This window comes from Mesoplodon mirus, assembly GCF_964341445.2.
Source record: "Mesoplodon mirus genome assembly, chromosome: 19".
Classification (NCBI taxonomy): domain Eukaryota; kingdom Metazoa; phylum Chordata; class Mammalia; order Artiodactyla; family Ziphiidae; genus Mesoplodon; species Mesoplodon mirus.
The window spans coordinates 52,307,263-52,326,385 of NC_138995.1; the positions used below are offsets into that span (position 1 = coordinate 52,307,263).

General features: G+C 53.9%; 1 protein-coding gene across 2 annotated transcripts in view; it reads left to right on the top strand.

Moving 5' to 3' along the window:
- Positions 1-4,753: 4,753 nt before the first annotated feature.
- The window catches only part of PAK4 (p21 (RAC1) activated kinase 4), a 46,550-nt gene continuing 32,180 nt past the window's right edge, over positions 4,754-19,123 (top strand). Inside the window, exon 1 of one of the 2 annotated variants that reach the window (XM_082607778.1) lies at positions 4,754-4,915. The gene's annotated coding sequence lies outside the window, so the exon portion shown is untranslated. The remainder of the gene's footprint in view (positions 4,916-19,123) is intronic. The other variant, XM_082607776.1, reaches the window with a different exon arrangement.

The following is a 19,123-nucleotide window of genomic DNA, read 5'->3' on the forward strand; positions in this document are numbered from 1 at the left end:
GGACTCTGAATTTCTGCTGGGGATGCCCCACTGGGCCGACTCCTCTCCTGACCACCCCAACTCAGCAGGGTGGGCATGGCTGTCATGACACTATTGTCCAGCAGGTGGCGCTGGTGACTTTCTCCTCCAGGCCGGCCCTTAGTGCCGATCAGAGGCCTGTCTCCAATGGCCCAAGGAGCGGTAACCAGTGTCCCTCATGCCTCAGTTTCCCAACCTGGCACTGACTTATCCTGGAAGGCGGGAAGTATGAACACTCCTAACTTCCAACTGGGGCAGCTGACAAGCTTAGGAGCTCACGGAGCTGCCATTTTCCTCCCTTTTTAAATTCTTCCCCCTCCCCCTGTTTCCCTTCTTCCTTTCCTGCATTCAATCAGTATTTACTGAGCACCTGTCATGTGCCAGGACCTGTTCTCCGTGCTGTGAACAACACAGAGATGTCTGCCCTCATGGAGCCGACATTCTATCCAGGGTGTGGGACAGCAAACACAATAAATAAGTAAAACGTATAATGGTAAATAGTGATAAATGCACAGAAAAAGCAGGAAGGGGGATAGAGAGTAGTGGGGGGCAGTGGCAGTTTTCACGAGGGTGGTCAGGGAGACCTCACTGAGAGGGTGATGCTTAGATCTGAAGGAATCTGAAGGGGGAGCCATGTGAGCAGAGCAGTTCAGGCAGAGGAACAGCTAATGCACAGGCCCTGAGACAGAAGCACGCCCGTCCTGTCAGAGGGCAGAGGGAGTGAGAGGAAGAGTGGGGATGAGGGCAGGGAGGTGACTGGGGCAGATCGTGTGGGGCCTTGTGGGTCACAGGGAGGACTCTGTCCTTTATCCTGAGTGACATGGAACCAGGGGAGGGCTCTGAGCTGGGGATGGACAGGATCTGACTCCAGAAGTCCTAGGCAAAGGCTGGGCTCTGGCCCCAGGGCTAAGGGCTCCCCCGAGAGAAGCCTGTGAGCCCCTAGCTCTGCAGGGTGATGGCACATGTATTCCTCCATTGCGCCATGCAGTTTCAGCCTCCTCACATCTTATTCCCGCCCAGGCTCCACTAGGCCCAAGGCTCCTTGCAGTTTCTTTCTTTTTTTTTTTTTTTATTTACTTGGTTGTGCCGGGTCTTAGTTGCAGCAGTCGGGTTCCTTAGTTGCAGCAGGCAGTTTCCTTAGTTGCGGCTCACCGGCTCCTTAGTTGTGGCACATGGGCTGCTTAGTTGTGGCTCGAGCGCTCCTTAGTTGCAGTTCACTGGCTCCTTAGTTGTGGCATGTGAACGCTTATCTGCAGCATGTGGGATCTAGTTCCCTGACCAGGGATTGAACCTGAGCCCCCTGCATTGGGAGTGTGGAGTCTTAACCACTGGACCACAAATTTGTAAATGCTCTTTACATATAAAGGACAGGATGCTTTGCTTGCCATCTATATATTGCCACTGATCTTTTTCCATGATGTATTGACATTTATCACTTATTTATTTATTTATTTTTGGCTGTGTTGGGTCTTCGTTGTTGCGCGCAGGCTTTTCTCTAGTTGTGGCGAACGGGGGCTCCTCTTCGTTGCGGTGCGCGGGCTTCGCACTGCGGTGGCTTCTCTTGCTGCAGAGCATGGGCTCTAGGCGCCTGGGCTTCAGGAGTTGTGGCTCGAGGGCTCTGGAGCGCAGGCTCAGCAGTTGTGGCGCACAGGCTTAGCTGCTCTGCAGCATGTGGGATCTTCCCGGACCAGGGCTCGAACCCGTGTCTCCTGCATTGGCAGGCGGACTCCCAACCACTGTGCCACCCGGGAAGCCCGAAATTTATCATTTTTATGAGGCCAAATCCTCCTCACTCTCCTCACCTGTTTCCATCTATTGGGGGTCACCTCCTCACCAACCCCTCCAGGAAGCCTGCTATAGGAGGCTCTTTGGGCCCCATTTCCTCTCCCAGGGCCCTGAAGTAGAAAGGCCTGATTGCCCATCCTGAGGAAACCCTTGGAGCAGATCTACCACTGGGCTTGTTCCAGGACTCTGATCTCTGACTGAGATCCCCAACTAAGTTGCAGGAGGGCTTCCCCCAAACATGGGTTCTAGAGCCTGATGCCCTGCAATGGGTGCAGGGTATTAAAGAGGTAAAGACTAGATATATGTATATGTGTAAGTGAATCACTTTGCTGTACACCTGAAACTAACACAACACTGTAAATCAACTATAGTCCAATATAAAATAAAAATTTAAAAAAGAGAGAGACAAAGGCTGTACCCGGCCATCCTCCCATCACTGTGACTTGAATAAAGTGCCATCGTCTCAGCTACTAGACTTGCTTGTTTTTTTGGGGGGGCGGTGAGGTGGGGTTGCAGAGTCTTAGTTCCCCGCCCAGGGACCAGGGATCGAACCTGTGTCCCCTGCAGTGGAAGGGCGGAGTTCTAACCTCTGGACCGCCAGGGAAATCCAAAGACTTGTTGTTTTTTTTTTAAAACGGAGACTCAGTAAGGCAGAAAGACTTCAAAAGAGCACAAGAACAAGAATGTTTAATGCTGGCAAGGGTACTTTAAAGGGCATATTCCCTCTGAACACTGGTGTGTGTGTGTATTGGATCCCTGCAGCACAACCTGGCAATGTGTGTCCCAGGCCGTGGGGAGGCAGCAGAGGGCAGTTAGCGAGAGCCTTACTTGGGCATCAAAGCTAGGGATGAGCCCAGTGTGTGGTTTCGAGCAAATGAAGTTACTTCTCTAAGCCTCAGTTTCCTCCTCTGTGAAGCAGGGATAATCACAGCCCCTGCTGATTAAATTATGCAACTTAGCACCATGTATAGTGCACAGAAATGTTTGAAGCATGGGAACTGTTACTATTATTAAATCTTAAAGATGTACATTTCCTTTGACCCAGCAGTTCCACCTGTGGTAATCTTTTCAAAGAAAATAATTAAAGACGTGCACAAATATTTAACTGCTTGGATTTTTGGGGTGGGATAAATTATTTATAATAGCAAAATATTTATCACAGTTTAGATGTTCAACAAGAAAGAGTGGTTCAGACAAATTAGCGTTCATTGATACAATGACATCTTATGCAGCCATTAAAACAAATTTTCTTGAAGAATATTTAATGACCTGGAAAGATACTGGTGATATTTATAATCTTGTTTTAAAAAGATACAAAATTCTTTATAAATGTGTTTCCAATTCTGTTTTAAAAGGTAGGTAGGGGGCTTCTCTGGTGGCGCAGTGCTTAAGAATCCACCTGCCAATGCAGGGGACACAGGTTCGAGCACTGGTCCGGGAAGATACCACATGTCACGGAGCAGCTAGGCCCAGGCGCCACAACTGCTGAGCCTGTGCTCTAGAGCCTGCAAGCCACAACTACTGAAGGCCACGCGCCTAGAGCCCGTGCTCTGCAACAATAGAAGCCACGGCAATGAGAAGCCCGCGCACCGCAATGAAGAGTAGGCCCCGCTTGCCGCAACTAGAGAAAGCCTGCGCGCAGCAACGAAGACACAACACAGCCAAAATTAAAAATAAATAAATTTATTTTAAAAATAAATAAAAGGTAGGTAAATGCACAGAAAAAAAGACATTAGGCAATCACTCATTCATTGCTTCTGCAGATATTAATTAATTGCCTACTATGTGCTAGATACTGTGCTGGGGCAAGCGAGATGCACTAAATATTTAAAAGTACCTCTGAGGAGGTGGATTTACAACTCATCCAACCATCCATTCAACAAATGTTTATTCAACAGATGGGCAAGTACAGTGAACAAAACAGACAAAAATCAGTGCTCTCGTGGTGCTGACACGACAGCAGGGGAGAGAGCCAAAAAACAGTAACTATGATTATCTAATCATCTAGTATGTTAGAAGGTGATTTGAGCAACAGAAAATAAGAAAAAGCCGACAAGGTAAGGGGTTTGGTCGCATGTGAGAGGGATGTTTGCTCCATTAGTCAGGGTGGGCAGGAACAGTCCCACTGATAAGATGACATTTGAGTAAAACCCTGAAGGACAGAAGGGAGGTAGCCATGACGATACCTGGGGGAAGAGTCTATTCCAGACAGAAGGAAAAGGCAATGCAATGACCTTGAAGTGGGAGAGCACCTGATTTTTTTTTTTTTTTAATGGAAGAGCAAACTGGCTGGAGCTCAATAAGTGCAATCACAGAAAAAGATGTCCGAGTTTAGATTACAGGTTTCTTTTTTCAAAAAAATTTTTTACAAATAAATACTAAAACCAACAAAACAAAAACAAACAAAAAAACTTTATAAAAAGATTAAATCAAACTGTGCCTTGATTCCGGGCCAAGTTCCCGGACTCAGACAGACTGACAGACGTCGTCCAAAATTCATTATTTACTTCCTGTGATCCCGAACCAGCTCGTTCGCCCCTCTAAACCTCAGTTTTATCTGTAAAATGGGTATTAATATACAATACGGCTGTTGTGAGTATTCAGCGAGAAATTTCACTTGGCGGGGTGTCTGACACATAGTAAATGCTTACGAACTGTTTCTGGCCATTATTACCATTACTGCCTTCCACCCCCTAACTCCTTTTGAGGGAAGGTGGGAAGCTCTGTTACCAGAGGATAGCCATTTTCCCCTTTAAGAATCCAAGTGGGCTGGGAGCCAGCCTCTCCGCACCCTTTCCAAATTTTCCAATCCCTGTTTGGCATTTTCCGCCCGCAGGTCTCCGATTGGACTATCAGCACCAATCAGAGGCTGGAGCGGCGCTGCCCGAAGCCCAGCTCCGCCCCTGAGCGGGCCCTGCCCCCGGCCCAGTCAGCCCCGTTGCTATGGGGACTGGTGGACGGCGAGGGGGGAAAGCCCCGGATGTTCGTTGGGGATTCAACATGGCGGCGGCAGTGGCCGTGCTGGCGGCGGCGCAAGAGAGCTGAGGGCGGCGTGAGGGCGCCGAGTTCCGGGCCGAGCAGCTAGGCCGCGAGCGACTGCTGTACCGAGCCGGTAGGATAAGCGGTCTGGCCAGGGGATTGGGGTGCGCCGGGCGGTTGTAGAGCGTTTAGGCGAATAGGGGGCGGGGCCGCTGGGGTCAAAGTTCACTTGTGGAGGGAAGGGTCGCGTCCGGGGGGTCGTGGGTCTATGCTGAGCGGGAGGGAGGGAGGTGTATAGGAGGTCAGAGGTCAAACTAACGAAGGGGGCGTGGCGAAGGGGGGCGCAAAATTCGAAATTTGAAGTGGGAGTTCGTTGGAGGGGCACGGGGTGAATGTCAAAAAAGGGGGGTCAAATTAATAATTTAATGGGAGGATGTGCCTACGAGGGTCAGAGGTCACAACCGTGGGGGCGGCGGGTTGGAGTTAAGGCAGCAGCCAGTGGAGCAAATGTAGGAGTTTTAGGTTGGGGGGCATCTTTATGAGATCAAAGGTGGGGCGTGACCAAAGCGAGCAAAAATCAGAATCTGATGGCCCGACAGATGATGTTCCCGAGGGTCAAAAGTTAAAACCCAAGTGGGACATATTGCTGGAGAGGAGGGGTAGGACATTCAAGAAAGAAATCAAAGGTGCTTTCTGGTGGGAGAGAAGGAAGCCCCCCTCCCGCAGATAATGAAAAGAATTCCAAGCACTCATAAAGCACTATGTGTCAGGCCCTGTTCTAAACGCTTGCCATGTATTTAATCCTGACCACAACCTTATGGGCTTGGTGCCATTATTAAAAGGCTAAGTGATTTGCCCAGGGCCACCTCATGAATAAGTTTTGCAGCTGAGGTTGGAACTCTGGAGTTCTGGGCCCAGAGTTCTATGCTCTGCGGCCTCTCAAATACTCATAATGTTGGTTAATACTTAATGAGGGCTGACCCTGTGCTCAGCGCCTGGTTTTATTGTACTACAATCTAGATACACCCACTTTGCAGCCACAAAAAGTGAGGCTCAAAGAGCTTCTGCTAAGTGACGGAGGCAGATTCCAGGCTGGATCTGAATGATTCCAGAGCTTCTGCCCCTGGTCGCCACACTGTAGATTGCCAGACGTCTGTTCGTGGAAGCAGGGGGCTGGGCAAGGCCGGGCCGCTCCCTGGGCAGGAACAGATTGTCTGTTTGGCCTCCGTGGAAGGGTGTGATCTGGGAGGAGAGGGTCCCCTGGGCCGATGGGATGGGGTGTTTGTGGGTGGCCTGGAGTCCAAGTGAGTCTGGCAGGCTCCTGTCTGGGGAGGGTGTTGTTGGGTGGTACCCTGTACAAAGTTGGGTGTTCTCTGTCCTTACAACCCCAGCGTCTCCTCACGATCCTCAGTCACTGCCACCTCTTTTCCTCCTGCTCTCCCGCATCCCTCCCCGAGGTCCAACCACACTGGCCTGTTTGCTGTTCTTCAGCTCTGTAGGCTTATGCCTCCTCCAGGTCTTTGACCTTCGTGTTCCCTCTGCTTGGAATCCCTTCCCCACTTTGCACCCTCTCACTCACAAGCCACTCACTCACAGCCTGACCAGGACCACCCTGCCCCCAGACACTGTTTTGTGGTATTTGGCCGTGCTGTGTGGCATGTGGGATGGTTCCCGGACCAGGGATCAAACCTAGACCTCTGCAGTGAAAGCGCTGAATCCTAACCACTAGGCCACCAGGGAACTCCCAGCGGCCCTCCACACACACTCTTTATCTCACTATTGTTCTCTCCCAGCCTTTCACTCAGTCTTTAACTTGTTTATCAACACACAGTTTCTTGTCTGCCTCCCACTAGAATGTGGGCCCCTCACGGGCAGGAATTTCTCCATGTTGTTCTTTCCCTGAATCCCCACTTGAATCACTGCCTGGTCCACGGAGGGTGGTGGTTGAATGTTGGGCGTGGTGCTGGGTGCTGGGTCTGCAGCAGCGGACAAGACACACAGAGCCCCTGGCCCCTGAGGGCCCTCAGTGTCCCTTGGTGGGAGCGGACTGGAACCAGACCCCTAGCCAGTGTTGCATGGCTACATCTCTACCAGCAGTGACGTGGCCTGCGAGGACATGCTCAGAGGACCAGGCGAGTGCCCAGACCCTGGGCCTGGTACTCTGTCCCTTGGAAAGTCCCCTGGGCAAGCTCTGAAGGATGAATAGGAGGAATGGGAAAGGGTGTGCCAGGCAGAAGAAAAGGCGTGAGTGGAGGTCAGGGATGCATAGTTGGGGGCTTGTCGGCAGCATGTAGCCTGTGTGAGACCCCTAGGGTTCCTGGCCTTGGAGGAGGGTGGGCAGTGGAGCAGGGGCAGATGAGTAGCTGCCCTGTGTGTGTGGAGCTCCGAGGCAGTACTGGGGAGTGGTTCAGAGAAAGGACGCTGGAGCAAGGATGCCTGGCTATGGGCTTCCCTGGTGGCACAGTGGTTGAGAGTCCGCCTGCCGTTACAGGGAACACAGGTTCGTGCCCGGTCCGGGAAGATCCCACATGCCGTGGAGCGGCTAGGCCCGTGAGCCATAGCCGCTGGGCCTGCGCGTCCGGAGCCTGTGCTCCACAACAGGAGAGACCACAACAGTGAGAGGCCCTCGTACTGCAAAAAAAAAAAAAAAAAAAAAAAAAAAAAGGATGCCTGGCTCACATTCATCACTCACAGGCTGTGTGACCGTGGGCAAGTCGCTTAACTTTTCTGGGCCTCAGTTTCCTCCTCTGCAAAATGGGCATAATGATAGTGACTAGTTCATAGAACTGCTGTGAGGATGCAGAGCATAAAGCGCTTGGCCCAAGGCCTAGCACACCGTAGGTGCTGTGTAAGCACTGGTCTTGAGGCTGCTGCTGCTACTGCTACCTGAGGAGGGCCTCAGAGGTGGTGGCCGGGCCTCTCTCCACCTGCCTCCTGGCTTACTCTGGCAGCCACGCCTCCCCTACCTGGCTCTGGCAGGGTCACTGGGTGGGTACAGGGCCAGGCAGCCCTATGAGGCCAGCCAGCCTCAGGCCCTCACGGCAGCAGCTCGCTCAGCATCTCAGGGCTTGGCACAGATAATGGGGGAATGATAGGGCTTTGGCACTAGACACCCACATTCGGGTTCCTGCCCCATCACTTACCAGCCATGGGACCTTGGGCAAGTGATTTCTTATTTGCCAGTTTTGTTCCTGTGAATACACTTCAGACTAGGGAAAAAAGTAGAGCTTTCAATGTAGCAAAACACCCACACTTCCAGTGTCCAGCACACAGTGGATACAGTTAAAGGCCCCTCTTCTCTGCCCCGCCCTCCCTGCTCGTCCTCCCTCCCAGCGGTAGCCGCTGGGCTGGATTTGGTGTCCAGCCTTCCTCTGAAGGTTTTCCTACTGTTCCTGCCCTCCGATGGATTCACAAACAATAGAGTAATAGCTCTCAACCCTGGCTACATATTGCAGTCACCTGGAGAGCTTTCAAAAATACTGCTGCCCAGGCCCACCCTAGAGATTCTGGCTTGGAGTCCCTTGGTCTGGGATGGGGCCAGCATCGGCATGTGGTTCTGATGGCCAGTCAGGGTTGCCCACTGTTTTACAGTTTTACAGGTCATATAAAGGGTACCACAGTAAACAGCCTGCTTCTTCTGCTCTGCGTTAGTTTGGCTTTTTCTCCACGTGGACGTGTGTCGGTCTAGAGCAGGTCATTCGTTTTCCCTTTCTGCATTTCTTTTTGTATTGGTGACACACAGGAGTTACCCGTCCACCTTTCGGCGGCCATTTAGGTGGTTCCCACTGGGACTGTAACAAACAACACTGCAATGAACATTCTAGACATGTTTCCTTGTGTACCACGGCCAGAGTCTGTCTTAGCCATATGTCTCACAGTGGAAATGCGGGACCTTCCAAATTGCTCCCCTAAGCATTTGTACCAATGTGCTTCCCAGCAGTGCTTGAGGGTTCCCTTGCCTCCGTGTCCTGCTTCGGGCAAGTCTGCGGCTCTTGCTGAAACAATTTACTCAGCCATGAGGTGGTAGGTTTTACGCCACCTGCCTGCCGCCCTGACCCCAGGCTGGAAACGGGGATGGTTCATGCATGTGACGGGCTTAGCTGGGGCCTGACACCTGCTGAGCCCTCACACCCAGAGGAGAAGGCAGGCTGGGCTTTGACCTTCGCCCTCTAGGGTATCCAGGACAGTGGCTGAAACTTTGACCCGACTCTTCTTGGGGATCATCTCCCAGGGCTGACATTTGGGAAGGGAAACGGTACTGACTTAAACCTCCTCAGGATGGAGGCAAAGAGGAAGGAGGTGCAGCTCGGAAAGGGATGGGCAAAGCCTTGATACACTCGTGTGTGTCAGATCATTGGTCCCAGTAGTGACCAACATAGTCAAAGCCCTGCCCTCATGGGTTACAGGACAGTGAAGGAGATAAACCTGTCCCCAGACAGTGACAGCCCACAGTGGTTGGGCTGGGATAGGGATGCACAAGCAGAATGGTTAGGGCTGGGAGGGGGGATGCACAGGGACTGTAGGAATCCAGAGGTGGCGTCTGACCCAGCCTGGGGAGCCAGCACGAGGGCTTTCTGGAGAAGGAGACATCTGATTGACGAGAGGGAGCCAGGCCCGGGAAGAGTTGGAAAGAACAGGACAGGTAGTGGATATGGAAAGTGCAAAGGCCCTGAGGTCCACAGGAGCTTGGGATGTTCAGGTCCCACCAAGGAAGCCAGTGTGGCAGAGCTGGCACTGAGGTCAAGGAGGTGGGGAAGTGTGGCAGATACAGCAGGGGGTGACAGGCTGGGGTGAGGAGTGGGGACTTCATTCTGTGTGTAATAGGAGTCATTAGAGGGCTTTAAGCAACATCTGCTTTGCCTTTTATAAAGATTGCTCAGGCTGCCATGTGGGGCACAGATCAGGGAGGGTGGGGGCCGGGAGACCTGAGGGGGAGGCTGCTGGGATAGTCCAAGCAGAAGAGAGTGGGTAGCATGAGGGTGGCGGTGTTGGAGGGTCCCGTGTGCTGGCCAAGATTGTGAGTCCTTTACCGATATGGACTCATTTGATCTTCACAGCAACCTACGAGGTAGGTACTGTTATCAACCCCTTTTTAGAGATGAGAGAGTTGAGACCCAGAGAGATATGTGACCTGCCTAGGGTCACACAGCAGGCAAGTGGCAGAGGCAGGACTTGAACTCCAGGCCTTCGGGCTCCAGAGTCACTGCTTGTTGCAGTTGCCCTGCAGTGTTTTGGGAGTGGTCTTGGTAAGACAAGGCTACTTCCTGTTCTTCCAGGCTCCTGTTTAGATAGAAACTCTTCGGGGGCCTGTTCAGCCTGGGTGGTTTCTGAGCACTGGATCCCCACTTCCCTCAGGACCTCCCACAGCCCCCTTCCCTTTCTCGTCTACTGCCTTTCCCCTCCTTGTCCTGCTGGCTCACACTGAGCCAGACTTCCTGGCCAGACGCCGGTCGGGGTGTCCCCAGCAGCTGTTTCTCCCATCACCCAAGCCGGGCGGCCACAGATGCTGCCAGCAGGAAGCAGTCTCCTTCCAAGTCACAGCCAGGGAAATGGGACCCTTCCCGGCCCAGCCACCCATCCGGGGCTGGGGCTTATTGTCTACCAGCTGCCTTGGCCCACAGGAACGCTGGTGGAGGGGGGCAGGGAGGGTCAGAAGGGGAGCTTTCCCAGGTCCCAGGGGAGCCAGCTACGGCAGATATGTCAGAAGCCACCACTCACTGCAGCCCGTCTCACGGGGCCCTCTGGTCCTGCCCAATGGCACCTTCCCTGCCAGGGCCACACATTCTGCTCACACGTCCCTCAGCCTGACCCCCCCTACTGGAAGAGCCAGAGCATCCCCGGGCCTCACCTTCCTCACCTGTTAAATGGGCTATCGGGAGGATTGGAGACCGTGCTGTCGAGTGCTTAGCACATTACCTGGTACGTAGTAAAGCTCGTGGTACGTGTGCCCCTCTGGGCTGCAGCCTCCTCTTCGCCTGCTCTGTGCTGGCCGCCAGGTCCCTGAGTGCCAGGCGCCAGGTGTGTGCTTTATGAGCACCCCGCCGTGGCTCGGCCCGCAGCTCTGAGGAGGAGGTGTTATTAACCGCATTTTAATTTTAAGAAAGCCCATTTTTGCCCTGTCTGCATGTATTACCTATTTGCAGTTGAGAAACCACGCACAGCACAGAAGGGTATATACGACGATAAGGTCTCTTTCCCACCCCAGTGGTCAGGCCCCTTCCCAGAGACAGCATTGTTCCCGGTTTCTTTTCTTTCTTGGGTGTTTGTTCCTGCACGTGTTCTCCCCCGCTTTTGTTTTTGCTCACATGGAGCCGACTTCCCATGTTTGTATTCTGTCCTGCCCCTTGCATTTTTCACTCTTAAGTTCTGTGTCAGGATGTAGAGGGCTTCCTCGTGCTTTCTGTGGCTGTGTGAGGTTCCATGGCATGGTGTCCCCCCACACGCGTGTGAGCTGTGGGCACACCTCTGGAGGTGCTCGGGGGTCTGAGATGTGTGCCCCGGTAGCTCTGCTGGCAGTGTCCCAGTCTGCCTGAGAGCATGCTCCTGTTTGCACCCCACCCCCGGTGTCTGGTGGCACCACGGTCTCCTCACGTTCTTACCATGTGGATGGGTGTTATCTGATACTTTGACCTCTGCCAGTCAGGCAGGTGCCAGTCAGGCAGGTGCCACAATAAGTGGTCCTTATTGTGGTTCTGATTTTTTAAAAATCATTCTTGTTATTTATTTTATTTTAATTTTGGCCGTACCACGTGGGATCTCATTTCCCCCGACCACACCCCCTGCCATGGAAGCGCAGAGTCTCAATCACTGGACCACCAGGGAAGTCCCCTGATTTTAATATGAGTAAAGGGGAGCATCTTTGTGTTTGTTGAAAGCCATCTGGACTTCTTTTCTGTCTATTTGTGATATTTTTGCTTTCCCTAAAAAGAGGAAACTGAGGCATAGGCTGGAAACCCCACAGCGAGTGAGTGGCAGATTTGGGACTCAGATCCAGGCCTGCCTGTGGCTCCAACTGGAGCTCTTAACCTGTCGGGTGCAGTGGAGACTGAGGGCATAGACTCTGGAGCCAACTTTGCCACTCTTAGCTGTGTGATCCCAGACAAGTCAGTTCACCTCTCTGTGCCTCCGCGTCCTCATCTATAAAATGGGGACGATAATGATACCTCCTTTATAGGGTTGTTTTGAGGATATAAATGCATACTCATCAGACAAAATGCATAGTAAGTGTTCAAAGACGGATAGCTGCCAGTATTACTACTCATAGTATTACTCTATATTATTAGTATCAGCAGGCACTGTTTTGTGTGCTTTGAGTGAACGAACTTATCACATCCTCCTAGCAACCCCAAGATGTAGACGTTCTTGTTTTTTTGGTGGTGGTTGTTTTTTGTTAGCAGCATGTGGGATCTTAGTTCCCGGGCCCCCTGCAGTGGAAGCGCAGAGTCTTACCCAGTGGACCACCAGAGAAGTCCTAGATGTATATGTTCTTATTATCCCGCTTTTAGGGGGAGGAAATGGAGAACCTGGGAGACCAGCCTGGTGTCAGAGCCATTAGGGCTGGGGTTTGGCCCCGGGCTCCCTCTGCCACCCGCTAACTGAGCAGAGGGATTAGAAGGCTCCTCCCTTCCCAGCCGGCTGCAGCGGAGCTCTGGAGGGCACACCTTGGCAGGTGGGGACGCCGGGCAGGGGCCCCACGTAGAGAGCCTCCCTCCTGGGCCCTCTGCTCCCACCCCAGCGCCCCAGCCCAGCCCTGGAAACTCTGATAAAGCCGCATTGTGTGGCAGTTTCGGGCTTGCTTCCCCTGGCGGCTTTCAGCCACTCCCACACATGGGGAAGCCGCCTGGGCCTCCTCCCCCTCCCCCGCCCCTCCTGCCAGCCCTCCACGCGAGTGCTGGGAATGGGGAGGAAGTAGGGCATTGCGGGAGGGCTGGGCTCCTACCGTCCCCCAGGTGAGGACAACCCCCCAAGTCCTGTGCGCACGCACGCGCGCGCGCGCGCGCGCGCGCTCTCTTTCTCTCGCTTTCTTTCTCCCTAGGGACCCCTCCTCTGCTGCCTGCAGCCACTTCCCCAGCTCCCTTCTCCCTCCCTCCAAATCTGGCCCCAGATTAGTTGTGTATTTATGTACCGTGATAATTCCACCTCTTTAAACCTTCCACAGTAGTGAAGGGTAACATGCCTATAGAAAAGTGCATCAGTGCCCATGTCAGTTTAACATGTAATTATGAGGTGAGCAGCATTTCACCACACCTAGGCGAAGACTGCGGACACAGCACCCCAGGAGCCTCCCATGCCCTCTTGACCACAACCCCAGTAGAGGCCACCTCCCTGACCTTGGGGGTCACCAGGCCCCCACTTTTCCAGAGGTTTTACCAGGTGTGCATCCTGAGTTACAGCCTGCCACCTCGCCTGCCTGGGGACTTCACATAAATGGACTCCTGCAGCACATCCTCGTCTGGGCCTGCCCTCCCTCATCCTTGGTCTGTGAGGCACAGCCATGTGGTTGTGGGTGTGAGTGGTTCGTTCGCCCTCGTTGCTGGGCAGCCTTCTAATCATGACTTACTTCTCCGCCCCTGCTACGCGGGGGTGACCGTGCTCTTTGAACGCATCTGCTGGGACCTGTGTGCATGCATTTCTCCAGGGATCACGTCCGGGCTGCGGTGCTCAGCTCAGAGGGTCGAGTCTCACCCCCTTAGCAGAGCCCGCCACGCAGCTGTCCAGTGTGGCCGTAACTGCGCGCCTGTCCAGCAGCGGCTGCTCATCCTCCCCTGCACTGGGTCTCTCAGACTTTGTAACTGACCTTGCAACATTTTATATTCTCTTCTCCTACAGAAGTAACACGTGTGCTTCTTATCGCTGAGATGAGTCCTCTTGTCCTTTTCTCCTCCCCGGGTTCCTATCCATGCCAGCTCTTACCCATCCCACCTATGGGCGTCAAGTGCTTACTCCTTGATAAGCCCTGTGCTGGGGCCCCAGGTGCCAGGACCCGGAGGTGAACACAGCAGGCTCCCTCGCAGGGCTCAGTCTGGCAGGCGACCCAGACCTTGACCAAGGAGTGACACGGAGACAGGCAAAATAGACCAGACTCCCAAGCCCCATCTCCTCCCAGCAACCCTGCCTCGTTCACGGGCACCCCATCCGTCCTCTCGATGGGGCCGGGAATCTGGCGTCATCCTGGCTCCTCTTGTCCTCGTCCTCCACATCCAGGATGTCAAGAAAGCCGGCTGGGGCTTCCCTGGTGGCACAGTGGTTGAGAGTCCACCTGCAGGTGCAGGGGACACGGGTTTGTGCCCCGGTCTGGGAGGATCCCACATGCCGCGGAGCAGCTGGGCCCGTGAGCCATGGCTGCTGAGCCTGCGCGTCCAGAGCCTGTGCTCCGCAATGGGAGAGGCCACAACAGTGAGAGGCCCGCGTACCGCAAAAAAAAAAAAAAAAAAAAAAAAAAAAAGCTGGCTGATTAGACCCCGGCGCCTCCCACTCCTTGTTATCTCCACCTGGTTCCAGCCGCCCTCTGCTCCTGCCTGGGCCATGTGGCCACCCCCTCACTCCCCCGCTGCCCCCACAGTCTGTCCCCGTGCCCAGCCAGGGGTTCCCTGCCCTGCTGGGCGCCCTCCCGTGGCTTCATCTCTTTTGGGAAACGCCTCCAAGGCCCCACAAGATCCTGGCCCAGGTTCCCTGCTCACCTTCACTCCTCTCCTGCCGCCCTATTCCTGGAACATTCCAGGCTGGTCCTGCCTCAGGCCCTCTGTTCATGCTGCTCCCTTGTGTTTGCAGCACCTCGCATCCCTGCATCCAGGCAGATCTCCCTGACTCCTGTCTACAGTAGCACCGTCACTCTCTCTCCCCACCTTCCCCTGCTTGGTTCTCCTGGTCCACTCACCATCACTACTGATCTGTTATGACTGTGGGCGTGTGGGTTAGTGTCCTCTCAGCCCGCCCCCCCCCCGAATAACTTAGCTTCATGGCGGTGGGGGGGATTCTTGCGTCCCTTGTTATATCTCAGGGCTTGACTTGTAGTAGTCACCCAGTAAACACTGGTGGGCGGAATGAATGAACAAGCCATAATAAGCGGAGAGTGTCATTGCCAGAGCATATGATGTGGGGGGGTGTCCTTCCCCCACCCTCCCGCCCCGCCCCCAACGTGAGAGTTACAGGGCAGGCTTTTCTAAGGAGGAATTGCTGCTTGAAGGATGAACTCAGGGAGGAGGAGGGTGACGAGCAGTTGAGGCTGAGGGAGCTGCCTGTGCAGAGGTCCCAGGCGGGAGAGCGCAAGGCGCCTTCCAGGAGTCGAAGGAAGACTGGCATTCTCCCTCTGCTCTGGATTCCAATCTTGGCAGCCACTCGGGCCTCTTCATGTCTCAGTTTCTTCCTGTAGAACTGAGGCTCCTGTGCGTGTCCTAGGGCATGTGTAAAGTTCTGCTCCTAACATACTTATCCTAGTGCCTGGCATATGAATGTGATTGGTTTATTACCCTTTTTTCCAACAAATACTCTGGAGTGCCTGGCCCTTTGTGGCCTCCGGGGACACTGTGGTAGATAAACAGACCCAGTTGCTACCCAGATGGAGCCTATCTCTTGGACTCTTAGCCTTCTGGCCACACCCCCAACCTCCCAGCTCAGGCAAGAGAAGGCCTGAAAAGACCTTGGGCCTGGGGAGTCCTTATTCCTGCGGCTGATTAATAGGGAGAACTAATCGCGGGTTTGCACACGCCAGGCCCAGTGCCCGCACACAACTCCCACGCTGTTTCTACTCAGTCCTTCCTGGAAGGATTCGACCCATTTCAGAGATGAGGGAGGTGAGGGTGGCACCAGTGGTGAGTGCTGCATCCATCCTGCTGGCTGGTGCTAACCTGATGTGGTGGTATCTCCTTGGGGTGTTGGAGCATCTTTTCACATGCTCCTCAAACATCTGGAGCGCCCCTCCTATGAAGGGCCCGTTCGGGTCACTTGCCTCTTTTTCCTCTGGCTGTCTGTACTTTTTTTTTTAACCACTAGACCGCCAGGGAATTCCCTGTCTGCATTTTTATTTTGAATTTCTGTGAGTTAAATTCTAGATTCTGGTAAAGAACATGTGTTTCCTAGATGGTACTCCTGCCTTCTCTCAGTCCATGGCCTGTCTTTTCACTTTTAAAAAATATATATTTATTTATTTATTCATTTGGCTGCATCAGGTCTTACTTGTAGCACACGGGCTCTTCATTGCAGCACTCAGGCTTCTCTCTAGTTGTGGCGCATGGGCTCTCTAGTTGCGGCCATGGGCTCAGTAGTTGTGGCGTGCGGGCTTAGTTGTCCCGTGGCGTGTGGGATCTTAGTTTCCTGACCAGGGATGGAACCCGCGTCCCCTGCATTGGAAGGCCGATTCTTAACCGCTGGACCACCAGGGAAGTCCATTCACTATTTTTATTGTGTCTTTTGATGAACAGAAGCCTTTAATTTTTTTTTTTTTTTTTTTTTGTGGTACGCGGACCTCTCACTGTTGTGGCCTCTCCCGTTGTGGAGCACAGGCTCCGGACGCGCAGGCTCAGCGGCCATGGCTCACGGGCCCAGCCACTTCACGGCATGTGGGATCTTCCCGGACCGGGGCACGAACCCATGTCCCCTGCATTGGCAGGCGGACTCTCAACCACTGCGCCACCAGGGAAGCCCAGAAGCCTTTAATTTTAATGCAGTCAGTTATCATCCATTTCCTTTATAGTTTTATAGTTCTACTTTTCACATTTAGTCTTCCTTTGTGCTAGAATTGGAGTGTGTGTGTGCGTGTGTGTGTGTGCGTGGTGTGAGATAGGTACCCAGTTTCACATTTTCCATCTGGATCCCCAGTCATCCATGTACCATTTATTACAAACCAGCGTTTCTCCCGGGCCACCTGTGTCATAAATTATCTCTCTGTATAAGTGGGCCTGTTTCTGGGTACTTTCTTCCTTTCTCATGCTTGGTTTGCCTGTTCCTGTGTCAGTACCCCACTGTCCTAATTTCTGTAGTTGATAGTAAGTCTCGATGGTGTGGAGAGGAAGCCCTTCCACATGTCCTTCTTCCCGAGTGTCTCGGCCATTTGACTTTTCATAATTCCATTTAGATATGAGACGAGCATCTTGCCACACACACAGACATGACTTTGAGTCTCCCAGTCCATGAACGTGGTCTGTCTCTCCATTTACTTATGTCTTCTCTGATGTCTTTCAGCAAAGTATCACACTTTTCCAGCCTGGGCCTTGCCCACCGCTTGCTGGATTTATTCCAAGGCACTTTGTGATGTGGCAGGGGGAGCCTGTGGCCTCCTCTCCCATGAGGCGCCTTGTTCACTGGGCTTGGCTTTGCTGGGTGAGGCTCTCACAGCAGAGGCAGGAGCCCACCTCCCCCATTCCCTGCTTTCTCCCTGGCACCGCCCCTGGGCGCTGGCAGAGGGCAGGCAGGGTGCCAGAGAGGAGGTTGTAATTTTCCTGAATGATTTCAAGGGCTAATTAAAGGTTTTCCTTGACTAATCAGCTTACGGTTTAATTATCGGGAAACAGGCTCAGGGATGCAGGAAGCAGCACTGCTGGGGTCTCCTTACAGCATGGCGGGAAGGAGCCAGGGCCCAGCCCTTACCCCATGGCAGGATCTGGGGATACCCCGGCACCCCCAGGAGGCCAGCTGCGGTTCTCCATCCCTGGGAGAGAACGGGGTGGAGCACAGCAGATGCCGGTGAGGTCAGAGTGGGTCCCTGCCCTGCTTAAAATCCTTCTATGGTTCCCACTGCTGGGGTGGTGGGGGACCCAGTCCCTCCTCTGGTCAGCAAGGCCCTGCCCCCCTCCCTTGCCGGCTGCACTTCAGCCTCGCTGGCCTTTTTTTAGTGCTCTCACCTCATTTATTCTTTGGATCCTGGCCTAAAGGTTACCACCTCTGGGAAGCCTTCTCAGGCCACTCCTGCCTCCAGAGCAGGTGATAAACTCTGCCAGCCACAGGCTGGCTGTCAGCGTCTCTCCCTCCATCACTGATAAGTGCTTCGCGCCTGGGCTGCGCCCTGTGGTCCAGCATTGGAGTTGCGGAGGACCCAAGAGGAGAAGGGGTTCAGGATGGGTGCTCTGAGGAGAGGGCTGGGCGCAGGCTTCAGGCCCGGAAGACCCAGTGATTGCTGAGGCCTTCCTGGGGGAGGTGGTTGGCAATCTGGCCAGTGACCTGACCAGGGAAGGGCTCTTGGGAGTTTGTGAAGGGGGCGGGGACCTGGAGATGGCCGTGCCAGGCCTGGCTTCATTCCTTGCATTCTTCAGCAGGCCCCAGACTCCCGGTGGCTAAGGTGGGGGAGGGTGGGCAGGCAGAGAGGGGGGCCTCCTGGGCGCTCACCCTGCCCCGCCCTTTCCCTTTCGGCCCCTCAGGCCTACACCCCCCTCCGTCTGTCTCACTTTACACCACCCCTCGAGGACACAGGCCTGGGACTGTGTGTCCAGGCCCCCCACCCCTAATCCCATGCTCACCCCTGGCCACACATTAGGGTTACCTGGTGCAGGCATCCATGCGGGGGTCCAAGGTCAGACCATTTGAATCCGAATCTCTGGCTGTGGGGCCTGAGCATTGGACTTTGTGAGGGTTTTTTTCAAAACTCCTTGGGTGACTCTAGTGCAATTCTGAACCGAGATGAGAGCCATTGGCTTACAGAATGATAGGAAACATATATTAGCTTTTGCGATTTCCTGGGTTTGGGCACTTTCCTGGGTTTCTGACATGGCGTGATTAAGTCATGTCACCTCCATAAGCACACTAGGAAGATATGATTATTATTCCCATGTTACTGACAAGGGAGCTGAGGCCCAAAGAAGGCGTCCGTGCCTGGCAGTGCAGCCTCTGTCGCTGTCCTGTCTTCCCATCCCTGGGCCCTCCAGGCCCCTGTCTGAGCAGCTATCTCTCTCCCCACCTCACTTCTTTCTTTCTCTACCTGTGTCCCTGCCTCCTGTCTCTCTCCCTCTTTCCCTCAATTTCTGCTTCCCTCCTCCCCTGAAGAGGCTTCCTTAGCTTCCCTGTTTAGAGCCAGGATCCTGCTGAAGCCACAGAGGGGAGATGGTTTCTACAGGCCCAGGACAAGGACGGGAAGGATGCTAATGTCACCACTCTCCAGCCTCCCTTGCTGCTCCTGGCACCTGGTGTGGGAGAGGGTGGGAAGCAGGGCACCCATCCCACTGATGGTCAGGGGCGGGGGCTCCTGGGGCTGGCTCTGCAACCTTGCGTGGAGGATCATCCAGGGGGGTGGAGCCTAACAAATCCTGTGGGCCCCAGATCTGGTGTTGTCATCTGTTGCTGGTTACCATTTCAGGCTCCCGTGGGGTGGCTCATGGTTTAACTTCCAGAAAGGTTTGTGCTAAGATGTGAA